The following is a 9480-nucleotide window of genomic DNA, read 5'->3' as shown; positions in this document are numbered from 1 at the left end:
CTTCTCCCGTTCCCCCTCCCGTTCCTTCTCCCGTTCCCCGCCGCTCCCGGGCTGGATCCGCATCCCACATCCCATACCCCGCACCGCTGCCCCCCAGCCCCGGAGTCCCGCAGCCTCCCGCCGCCGGGGACCCCCCCGCGCCCGCCCCATGGTGAGTCTGCAGCGCCGGGGGGGCTGTGTCTGTGTCCCCCCCGTGTCTGTGTCCTGTGCTCCCCCCCCCTGCAGAGCGGGCTGAGGGCTGGGGGCTGAGCAGAAAGGCTGTGGGGGGGCGAGCAGACAGCTTGGGGGGGACTTCTGGGGTGTGTGGGTCGTGGATGGAGTGGGGCCGGGGGGGGGGCAGAACAGGCAGGGTTTGCGTGGAGTGGGGTCGCAAAGGTGCGATAAAAGGGGGGGACCCCCTGAAATTGGGGTTAGAGGGGGACCCCCCCCCCCGTGTTAACCAAGCTCGGAGCCTCTCTGCGTGCGCCCCGCGGCGCCGCTGCCCTGGCGGTGCGGAGCAGCGAGCAGGCAGCTGGGGGGAGGGGGTTTGCTAATTGCTATTTCCCTAATCAGGGTCATTAATGAGGATTCCCTCTCCCGGCAACCCCCCCCCCGGCTCCTGCCGTTCCCCCGGCGCCATCCCCGGCGGAGCGAAGCCTCCCCACCCGCGGGGGGAGAACCCACGCCCGGGCACAGCTCCTGCCCGCGGCCACCCCTCGGGAAGCAGACTCCACCCTGGGACCCCCCCCGAGCTCCGCGGGGGTCCGTGGGTGGGTGAGGGCGGTGTGAGGAGGGGGCAGCGCTGCCGGCGGTGCGGCAGGGGGAGGCTGCGTCCCGCCCGCGCCTGGGGCGCTCGGAGCCCTGCGCCCGTTGCAGCGCTGCCCGCGCCCGGCCCTGCGCTCCGGCTCCGCCGTGCCCAACGGGCGACCCTGGGCTGGATGTCAGCCACCACCTGTGGCGTCTGGGCACCCCATGCCACCCCACCCCGTGCCATCCCAGCGTGTGTGCCCGGAGCGCTCCTCTCCATGGGCCAGGCTCATTCCCAGGACAGAGGCTTCGTGTGCCAGGGTGGCAGGAAGGGGACTCCCTGGAGAGCTTTGTGGTTCAGGGAGGCGAGGGACAAAGGAGCACCTAAGGGACAGCTTCCTTGGGGGCTTCTGTGCTCCTCAGCTCGCCTGCTGGCCGTGGGATGTCTCTGCCCCCGTGGGCTGGTAGAGCAGTGCCCATGTGGCCCTGGTGCCAGGCTGCTGGGTGGCTCTGGTCCTTGGGCTGAAGCCTGGTGGTGGAGCTGTGAGGAGGACTTGGCCGAGCTGGCCTGGCCTGGCTGCTGGGGACTGCCCTCCCCAGCTCCTCTTGGAGCTGGAGGGGCTGCTGGTGGGGCAGAGGGATCAGCCCAGCGCCAGCTGCTGCCCCCACCGAGGCGTCCCAGGCAGGGGCACAGGGGATGGGCACAGAGCCCTGGCTGGAGCCGATGGGTTTGGGTGTGCAGAGAGAAGCTTCTCCTTGGCTTAGTGAGGAGGCTGCAGCAGGTGGAGGCTCCACACTGGTGCCTGCTCCTCCTCTGGAGCTTCGGGTGCAGGCAGCCTGCGTTTGGGCTCTGCCAGGCTGGATCCCTGCTGGATCCCAGCTCTGCACAGCACTCTGCCAGCTCCCAGCCTGGGCAGTGCCAGGGTCACCAGCACAGCTGGACTCATCCCCAGAGGTGCCACCTGTAGCTTCAGCACTGGCACTCCTGTGCTCTTCTGCCTCCTCTCCTAATGATGTGCCCAGCCTCTGAGGGGCTCCCGACGGCATTCCAAGCTGCGGGATGGGCTCCTGGTGCCCTGCTGGACCTCCCCCGACCCTCTGCTTCGTTGTCTCCATCCTCAGGGCCTTGACTGCTGCTGCAGCTCCGGGCAGTGGTTTAACAACAGCAGCAGCTGCAGCAAGGCTCTGAGTCCAGGAGGAAGAGGGCTGAGGGCTCTGGAGGTGGCAGCACAGGAGGAGGAACTGATCTTAAGGGATGTGCACGGTGGAGAGGAGAAGGCTCCCGGGAGACCTCTTTGTGGCCTTGGAGGGGGCCAGTGAGAGATGTGGGGACAGAGCAGGGCCTGTGGGGACAGAGCAGAGGTGATGGTTTGGAGCTGGAAGAGGGAGACTGAGGGTGGAGAGAAGGGAGAAGTCCCTGGGGGTGAGGCTGCCCAGAGGTGGAGCTGCCCCTGCCTGGAGCCACTGCAGGGCTGGGGCTATGTGCAGCCTGCCCTGGTTGGGCATGTCCCTGCCCTAGGAGCTGCAGATGACCTTTACAGATCCCTTCCACCCCAAAGCAGTTCCTGAGCCCTCTCACCTGTCAGGTGGTGTCTCCCAGAGCTGGGACCATGATGGTCACCAGAGCATCCTCCTGGGCCCTGGTGCCCCTGAGGGGTGGCAGCAGCCTTGAAGCCCACTTTAAGCCCCTCAGTGCCCTGCTCCCAGTCTGGCTCTCAGCTCCTGCCACCCTCACACCAGCAACGGATGTGGGGCTGCAGGATGTGGCAGTGCCAAGCCCAGCCCAGGGGTCCTCCACACACCTGGGTCTTGGGGGGAGGATTCAGTGATCCTGGGGCTGAATCCCACCAAGTCCAGGCAATTCTTTTGCCAGATCTGAGAGCCTCACCATTGCCTTTGTGCGGTGCTGGTCCTGCTGCTGCAGCCTCCACTCTCTTGGAGCTGGTTTGGCCTGGAGGCTCTCAACAGCTTTGCCCATGGTGCTTTTTTCCTTTGGTTTCATCCCCCCCCTTTAGGGTGTGGCTGTGTAAGGAGGGATCTGAGCCTTCTCCTTCACCCTCATCCCCATGGGCACCCATCCTGACCTGGGGCTGGGGACCTTTGTAAGAGAGGATCAGCACTGTTGAGGTTGGAAGAGACCTTTGAGAGCTCGGAGAGGTTGTGGAGTCTCCTTCTCTGGAGACTTTCAGCACCCATCTGGATGTGCTCCTGCATGACCTGCCCTGGGGCCCCCTGCCTGTGCCCGAGGTCTGGACGTGCCCTGGGGCCCCCTGCCTGTGCCCGAGGTCTGGACGTGCCCTGGGGCACCCTGCCTGAGCAGGAGGTCTGGGCTGGATCATCTCCAGAGGTCCTTCCAACCCCTCTCACACTCTGTTCTGTGACCATGGAAGAGACCTTTCAGACCACAGCCATAGAACCAGTCAGGGCTGGAAGGGACCTCCAGGACCATCCAGTGCCACCCCCCCCTGCCATGGACACCTCACACTGCATCAGGCTGGCCAGAGCCTCATCCAGCCTGGCCTTACCTCCAGGCATGAGGCTTCCACCACCTCCCTGGGCAGCCTGTGCCAGGCTCTCACCACCCTCGTGCTGAACAGCTTCTTCCTGACGTCAGGTGCAGCTTCTCACCCTGAGCTGCTGCTCAGCCACTGCCACTAACCCACAGCCCTCAGCACCACCTCCCTGGGGATGCCTGGGACAGTGCCCCCGCGGTGCTGGCTGAGCAGTGAGCAGAGGGACCCCTTGGGTGCCTTGGAGCCTCTCCTGCAGCTCCTGGCTCTGTTTCCTGCTCTGGTTCCAACCCCCCCTCGCTTCCCTGCGATCAGGCACCGCTGCCTTCCCCTGCCTCTGGCCACCGACCTTGAGCTTGCTGACCTTTTCCAGGAGCATCCTGAGGCTGCCTGGGAGGGGGGAAAGGGAGGAGGCCTGGCTGGAGCTAATCTCTTTGCCCTGCACTGCTGGCCCTGAGCGTGTGCCCGGGGCTGGGCTGGAGAAGTTCCCTCCGAGGAGGGCGCAGCGGCTCTGGCCCTGGGGCACGGCGAGGCGGCAGCAGGAGCCACCCCCAGCCTGGTTTGGCTCCACTCTGGCACATCCTGGGAACGGGTTGGGGCTGGTGCAGGCTGCAGATCCTCTCCAGGATGTGTCTTGGTGTGTGCTAGAAGTGTCTGAGCTCCAGGGCTGGCACCACATGGCTGTGCCCAGTGGAGGTGCCCCACGGTGGCCACCAGCTGCTGGGCAGGTGGAGTGCAAGAGGGGACAGATGTTGGAGTCTGCAGTGAGCTGGGCAAGGGCATCAGGGCACCCTCAGTGCCATGAGGGTTTTGAGGCCCTGAGCTGTGGTGCTGAGGCCATGGCTGAGCCTTGGCAGAGGCAGAGCTGGGCAGGTCTGGATGAGCTTCCAGAGCTTTTCCTCCCACCCAGCCTGTGGCTCTGCAGGCCTTGGCGAGCTCCTGCTTGGGCTGCTCGCTGCTGGGGGCAGCTGGCATTTGGGAGGTGCCAGGCTCTGCAGGTGCCTGTGGATCCTGTGCCAGGAGAGGCACAGGCCCAGGTTTGCTGGGCCACTTTGGACATCCTGGGTGATTCATGTTAATTAGGGAGAAGTTAATTAGCTAATGTCTAGGTGGGGGTGGGCTGCCCCTGGGTATTTTTGGCTTTGAGGTCTCTATTTCTGTGCCAAAGGGCACAGGAGGAGAGCCATGGGGATGCCAGCAGGCAGCCTTGCCTGTGCCACTGCTTTGGGTGGCACGGGGTGGCTGCAGACACCATCCTGGGGGCGCAGCAGGCATGGGATGGGCCACTCGTGGGTGCTGTTGGTCCTTGTCCCGCAGGCTGAGTGGCATCTGGAGGGCACCTTTGGGAGGGACCACTCCATCTAGGCTAGGGTGGCATCCTCCAGTGGCTCTTCACTGCCATCCCAAGGATGGAGTCATGGAATTACGGAGTCACTGTGGCTGGAAGAGACCTTTAGGATGGTTTAACACCTCTGGGAATCCCAGCGGTTAGCCCAGCGGTGCCAGGGCACAGGGCACCGCCAAGCCAGGGCCCCGCGGCTTTGAAGCCCCTCCAGGGCTGGGCACTTCACCCCTGCCCTGGGCAGCCTGGGCCAGCCCTCGGCAACGCTCCAGGGGAAGAAACTGTTGCTCAGCTCCAGCCCGAACCTCCCCCGGCGCGGGCTGGGGCCGTTTGCTCTGCCCTGGTGCCGGCGCTGGGTGCCGGCGGTGGCACAGGGGCGCGGACGGTGCCCGGGAAGGCAGCACCCAGCGCTGCAGCAGCACCCAGCGCTGCAGCAGGACCCTGCTGTCGGCAGCCGCCGCAGGTGTTGCTCCTGCTCTCTGGGGCTCCCTCAGGGCTCTTAGAGGCGCTCTGAGCCCCAGGGCCGCAGCCAGGTAGGACCCAGCGCGGAGCTGCCTTCCTCGGCTGCTCCTCCTCCCCTCTCCGGCTTCCAGCGGGGCAGGGCTGAGCTCCGAGGTTACTTTTGGTCAGTGCCTGCTCGCCGAGGGAGGCTCCGACCTGAGCTCACGCCGATGGAATTCCCTGCAGCGCCCGGAGAGGCTCCGCAGCCTCCGATCGCTTCCAGATGCCGACGCCGGCCCCGCTGCGCCCCCAGCCCGGCCCCGCTGCGCCCCCAGCCCGGCCCCGCTGCGCCCCCAGCCCTGCCCCGCTGCGCCCCCAGCCCGGCCCCGCTGCGCCCCCTGCCCGGCCCCGCTTCGCCCCCTACCCGGCCCCGCTGCGCCCCCAGCCCGGCCCCGCTGCGCCCCCAGCCCGGCCCCGCTGCGCCCCCAGCCCGGCCCCGCTGCGCCCCCTGCCCGGCCCCGCTGCGCCCCCCTGCCCGGCCCCGCTGCGCCCCCAGCCCGGCCCCGCTGCGCCCCCTGCCCGGCCCCGCTGCGCCCCCTACCCGGCCCCGCTGCGCCCCCAGCCCTGACCCTGCTGCTGGTGGGGATTGAGCTTCCCTGAGCCCCCAGGTGAGGGGAAACTGAGTCAGGAGAGCACTGAGAGAGGGCTGAGGATGGCTGAAGGTTGCGGTCCTGCTGCTGACCCCCGGGGTGGAGAGCAGACCCCCCCGGGGGGTGTTTAAGCTCCATCCTGGGAGCTCCAAGGCTTTGGGATTCATCCACACCCCCTCGGAATGGGGTCCATGGAATGGGATCATGGATCCAGACCCACCTGGGCTGGGGGTGGAGGAGAGCAGTGGAGGAGCATCGTGGGGAGGACTGGATGGGAAATGAGGAAGAAAAGGGAAGGTTGGGTTGGAAAATGAGGGCCAAGGGGGCAATGGGGTAGGGGCTGGGGACTGAAGAAGAAGAATGCCCAGCGAGGGGGGGGGAAGGAGGTCGTGGGGGTGCAGGCTGGAGGCAGAGCCGAGGGCTGGCTGTGGGGGATGGGGCTCAGAGCCGAGGGAGCTGCAGAGCTGCAGGAGTTAAACGTGAGGCTGCCTGGGGAAGGCTGCAGGAAGGCAGCCAAGGGCTGGGAAGTCCTCAGGCCCATCCCTGTCTGATAACCCAACTCAAAGCAGAGAAAAGAGGAGAGAAAACCCCAGGGCCAAGCCACCAAGAGGCACAAAGAGAGCAGAAACCAAGCCCCAGCCCCACAAAGGAGCTTCTGTGCCTGCCCAGGCAGCTCCAGCAGCCTCACCTCCAGCACAGCAGCTCCAAGATTTGGGGCTGGGGGAGCAGAAGGTGGCAAAAAAAATACCCCAAAAGGGTTTGGCCTCAAAAAGTTTTCCCCCAGGCTCCTCCTGGCTGCCTGTGCTGGTGGGGTGGGGGCAGGAGGCTCCTGGGGAAGGGTTGCAGGAGAGGCAAAAATAGAGGGGGGAGGATAAAAGGTTGGGGCTCCAGCATCGAGTGAAGGGGGCTGGGTGGGCTGGAGGGGGATGCTGAGCCCCAAAAGTGGCAGGTTTGGGTCTGGAGGGGGATGCTGAGCCCCAAAAGTGGCAGGTTTGGGTCTGGAGGGGGAAGCTGAGCCCCAAAAGTGGCTGGTTTGGGACTGGAGGGGGAAGCTGAGCCCCAAAAGTGGCTGGTTTGGGTCTGGGGGGGTCAGCTAAACCCCCAGAGATGCTTCCTTAGGTCTGGTGAGTGGAGCTGAATCCCCAGATTGGCTTCTTTAGTGCTGGTGGGTGAAGCTGAACCCCAAAATAGACTCTTGGGGCAGGTGGGTGAAGCTGAGCCCCCAAAGTGTAGGTGTTTTAGGTCTGGTGGAGGATGCTGAACCTTCAAATGGACCTTTCTGGGTCTGATGAGTGGAGCTGGGCACCAAAATAGGCTTCCTTAGGTCTGCTGGGAGGTCTTCAACCCCAAAGTAGCCTTTTTTAGGTCTGGTGAGTAAAGCTGAACCCCAAAAGTGGCTTTTTGGGGGCTGGGGAATGAAGCTGAGCCTCCAAAATGGCTTTTTTTTGGGTCTGGTGAGGGAATCTGAACCCCAAAAGTGACATTTTTGGGTCTGGTGAATGAATCTGAACCCCAAAGTAGCCTTTTTTAGGTCTGGTGAGTAAAGCTGAACACCAAAAGTGGCTTTTTGGGGGCTGGGGAATGAAGCTGAGCCTCCAAAATGGCTTTTTTTGGGTCTGGTGAGGGAATCTGAACCCCAAAACAGGTTTCCTTAGGTCTGGGGGGGGATGGTCAACCCCCACATAGCCTTTCTTAGGTCTGGTGGGGGATGCTGGGCCCCAAAATAGCCATTTTTAGGTCTGGGGGATGGTGTGGAACCCCAAAATAGCTTTTTCTAGGTCTGGTGAGTGAAGCTGCACTCCAACATTGGCTTGCTGAGGTCTGGTGGGTGCAGCTGCCCCCCAAAACCAGCCCTTTTTAGGCCTGGGGGGTGGTGTTGAACCCCAAAATAGGCCTTTTTAGGTCTGGAGAGTGAAGCTGAGCCCCAGAATAGCCTTCTCTGGGCGCGAGGGAGGATGCTGGACCTTCAAACAGGCTTTCTTGGGTGTGCTGGGTGAGGCTGAACCCCCAAACAGCCTTCCCTGGGCCTGGAGGCTGCTGCTGAGCAGCCCAGCCCGGAGCAGTGCTGGGTCCTGCTCATGCCCTGGGGGGGCTCTGGGGGGCTGCCTCCTCCCCCTCCCACTGCAGTTGTTGGCTTTCAGCTCCCATCTCTGCCTCAGCTCCTCCCTGTGGAGTGAGGCTTTGCTGTTCCTGCCATTCCCGGGGGCTGGATGGGGATGCAGTGATGGAATTCTGCAGGCTTTAATCAATGATGGATTTAATTACCCCCCCCAGGGGGGCTGTAACGGCTGCGGGAGGAGGAGGGGGGAGGGAGCCAGCTGGTGGTGACCTGGCAGAGCTCTGCTGGCACTGGGGGCCTGGGCAGGGAGCAGCAGGGAAACCCCTGCAGGAAGCAAGCTCATCCTATGGGATCTGCAGCTCATCCCATGGGATCTGCAGCTCATCCCTTAGGGAACTGCAGCTCATCCCTTAGGGATCTGCAGCTCATCCCTTAGGGAACTGCAGCTCATCCCTTAGGGATCTGCAGCTCATCCCATAGGATCTGCAGCTCATCCCTTAGGAACTGCAGCTCATCCCTTAGGGATCTGCAGCTCATCCCATGGGATCTGCAGCTCATCCCATAGGGATCTGCAGCTCATCCCATGGGAACTGCAGCTCATCCCCTAGGAACTGCAGCTCATCCCTTAGGGATCTGCAGCTCATCCCATGGGATCTGCAGCTCATCCCTTAGGGAACTGCAGCTCATCCCATGGGATCTGCAGCTCATCCCTTAGGGAACTGCAGCTCATCCCATGGGAACTGCAGCTCATCCCTTAGGGATCTGCAGCTCATCCCATGGGATCTGCATCTCATCCCTTAGGGATCTGCAGCTCATCCCATGGGATCTGCAGCTCATCCCATGGGATCTGCAGCTCATCCCTTAGGGAACTGCAGCTCATCCCTTAGGGATCTGCAGCTCATCCCATTGGGATCTGCAGCTCATCCCTTGGGAACTGCAGCTCATCCCTTAGGGATCTGCAGCTCATCCCATAGGGATCTGCAGCTCATCCCATGGGATCTACAGCTCATCCCTTAGGGAACTGAAGCTCATCCTATGGGATCTACAGCTCATCCCTTAGGGATCTGCAGCTCATCCCATGGGATCTGCAGCTCATCCCTTAGGGAACTGCAGCTCATCCCTTAGGGATCTGCAGCTCATCCCATGGGAACTGCAGCTCATCCCTTAGGGAACTGCAGCTCATCCCATGGGAACTGCAGCTCATCCCATGGGATCTGCAGCTCATCCCATAGGGAACTGCAGCTCATCCCATAGGGAACTGCAGCTCATCCCTTAGGGATCTGCAGCTCATCCCATGGGATCTGCAGCTCATCCCTTAGGGAACTGCAGCTCATCCCATGGGATCTGCAGCTCATCCCATAGGGAACTGCAGCTCATCCCATGGGATCTGCAGCTCATCCCTTAGGGAACTGCAGCTCATCCCTTAGGGATCTGCAGCTCATCCCATAGGGATCTGCAGCTCATCCCTTAGGGATCTGCAGCTCATCCCATGGGAACTGCAGCTCATCCCATAGGGATCTGCAGCTCATCCCATAGGGAACTGCAGCTCATCCCATGGGAACTGCAGCTCATCCCATAGGGATCTGCAGCTCATCCCATGGGATCTGCAGCTCATCCCATGGGATCTGCAGCTCATCCCATAGGGAACTGCAGCTCATCCCTTAGGGATCTGCAGCTCATCCCATGGGATCTGCAGCTCATCCCTTAGGGATCTGCAGCTCATCCCATGGGAACTGCAGCTCATCCCTTAGG

The 9480-nt window shown here is 63.1% G+C and overlaps 1 protein-coding gene across 1 annotated transcript in view; it reads left to right on the top strand.

Moving 5' to 3' along the window:
* Nucleotides 1-9480, top strand: part of ST3GAL4 (ST3 beta-galactoside alpha-2,3-sialyltransferase 4) — a 30487-nt gene continuing 21007 nt past the window's right edge. Inside the window, exon 1 of the mRNA XM_064173171.1 lies at nt 1-151. The gene's annotated coding sequence lies outside the window, so the exon portion shown is untranslated. The remainder of the gene's footprint in view (nt 152-9480) is intronic.

Source organism: Pogoniulus pusillus, chromosome 38 (genome assembly GCF_015220805.1).
Source record: "Pogoniulus pusillus isolate bPogPus1 chromosome 38, bPogPus1.pri, whole genome shotgun sequence".
NCBI lineage: Eukaryota > Metazoa > Chordata > Aves > Piciformes > Lybiidae > Pogoniulus > Pogoniulus pusillus.
This window is presented reverse-complemented; position numbering and strand designations above follow the sequence as displayed.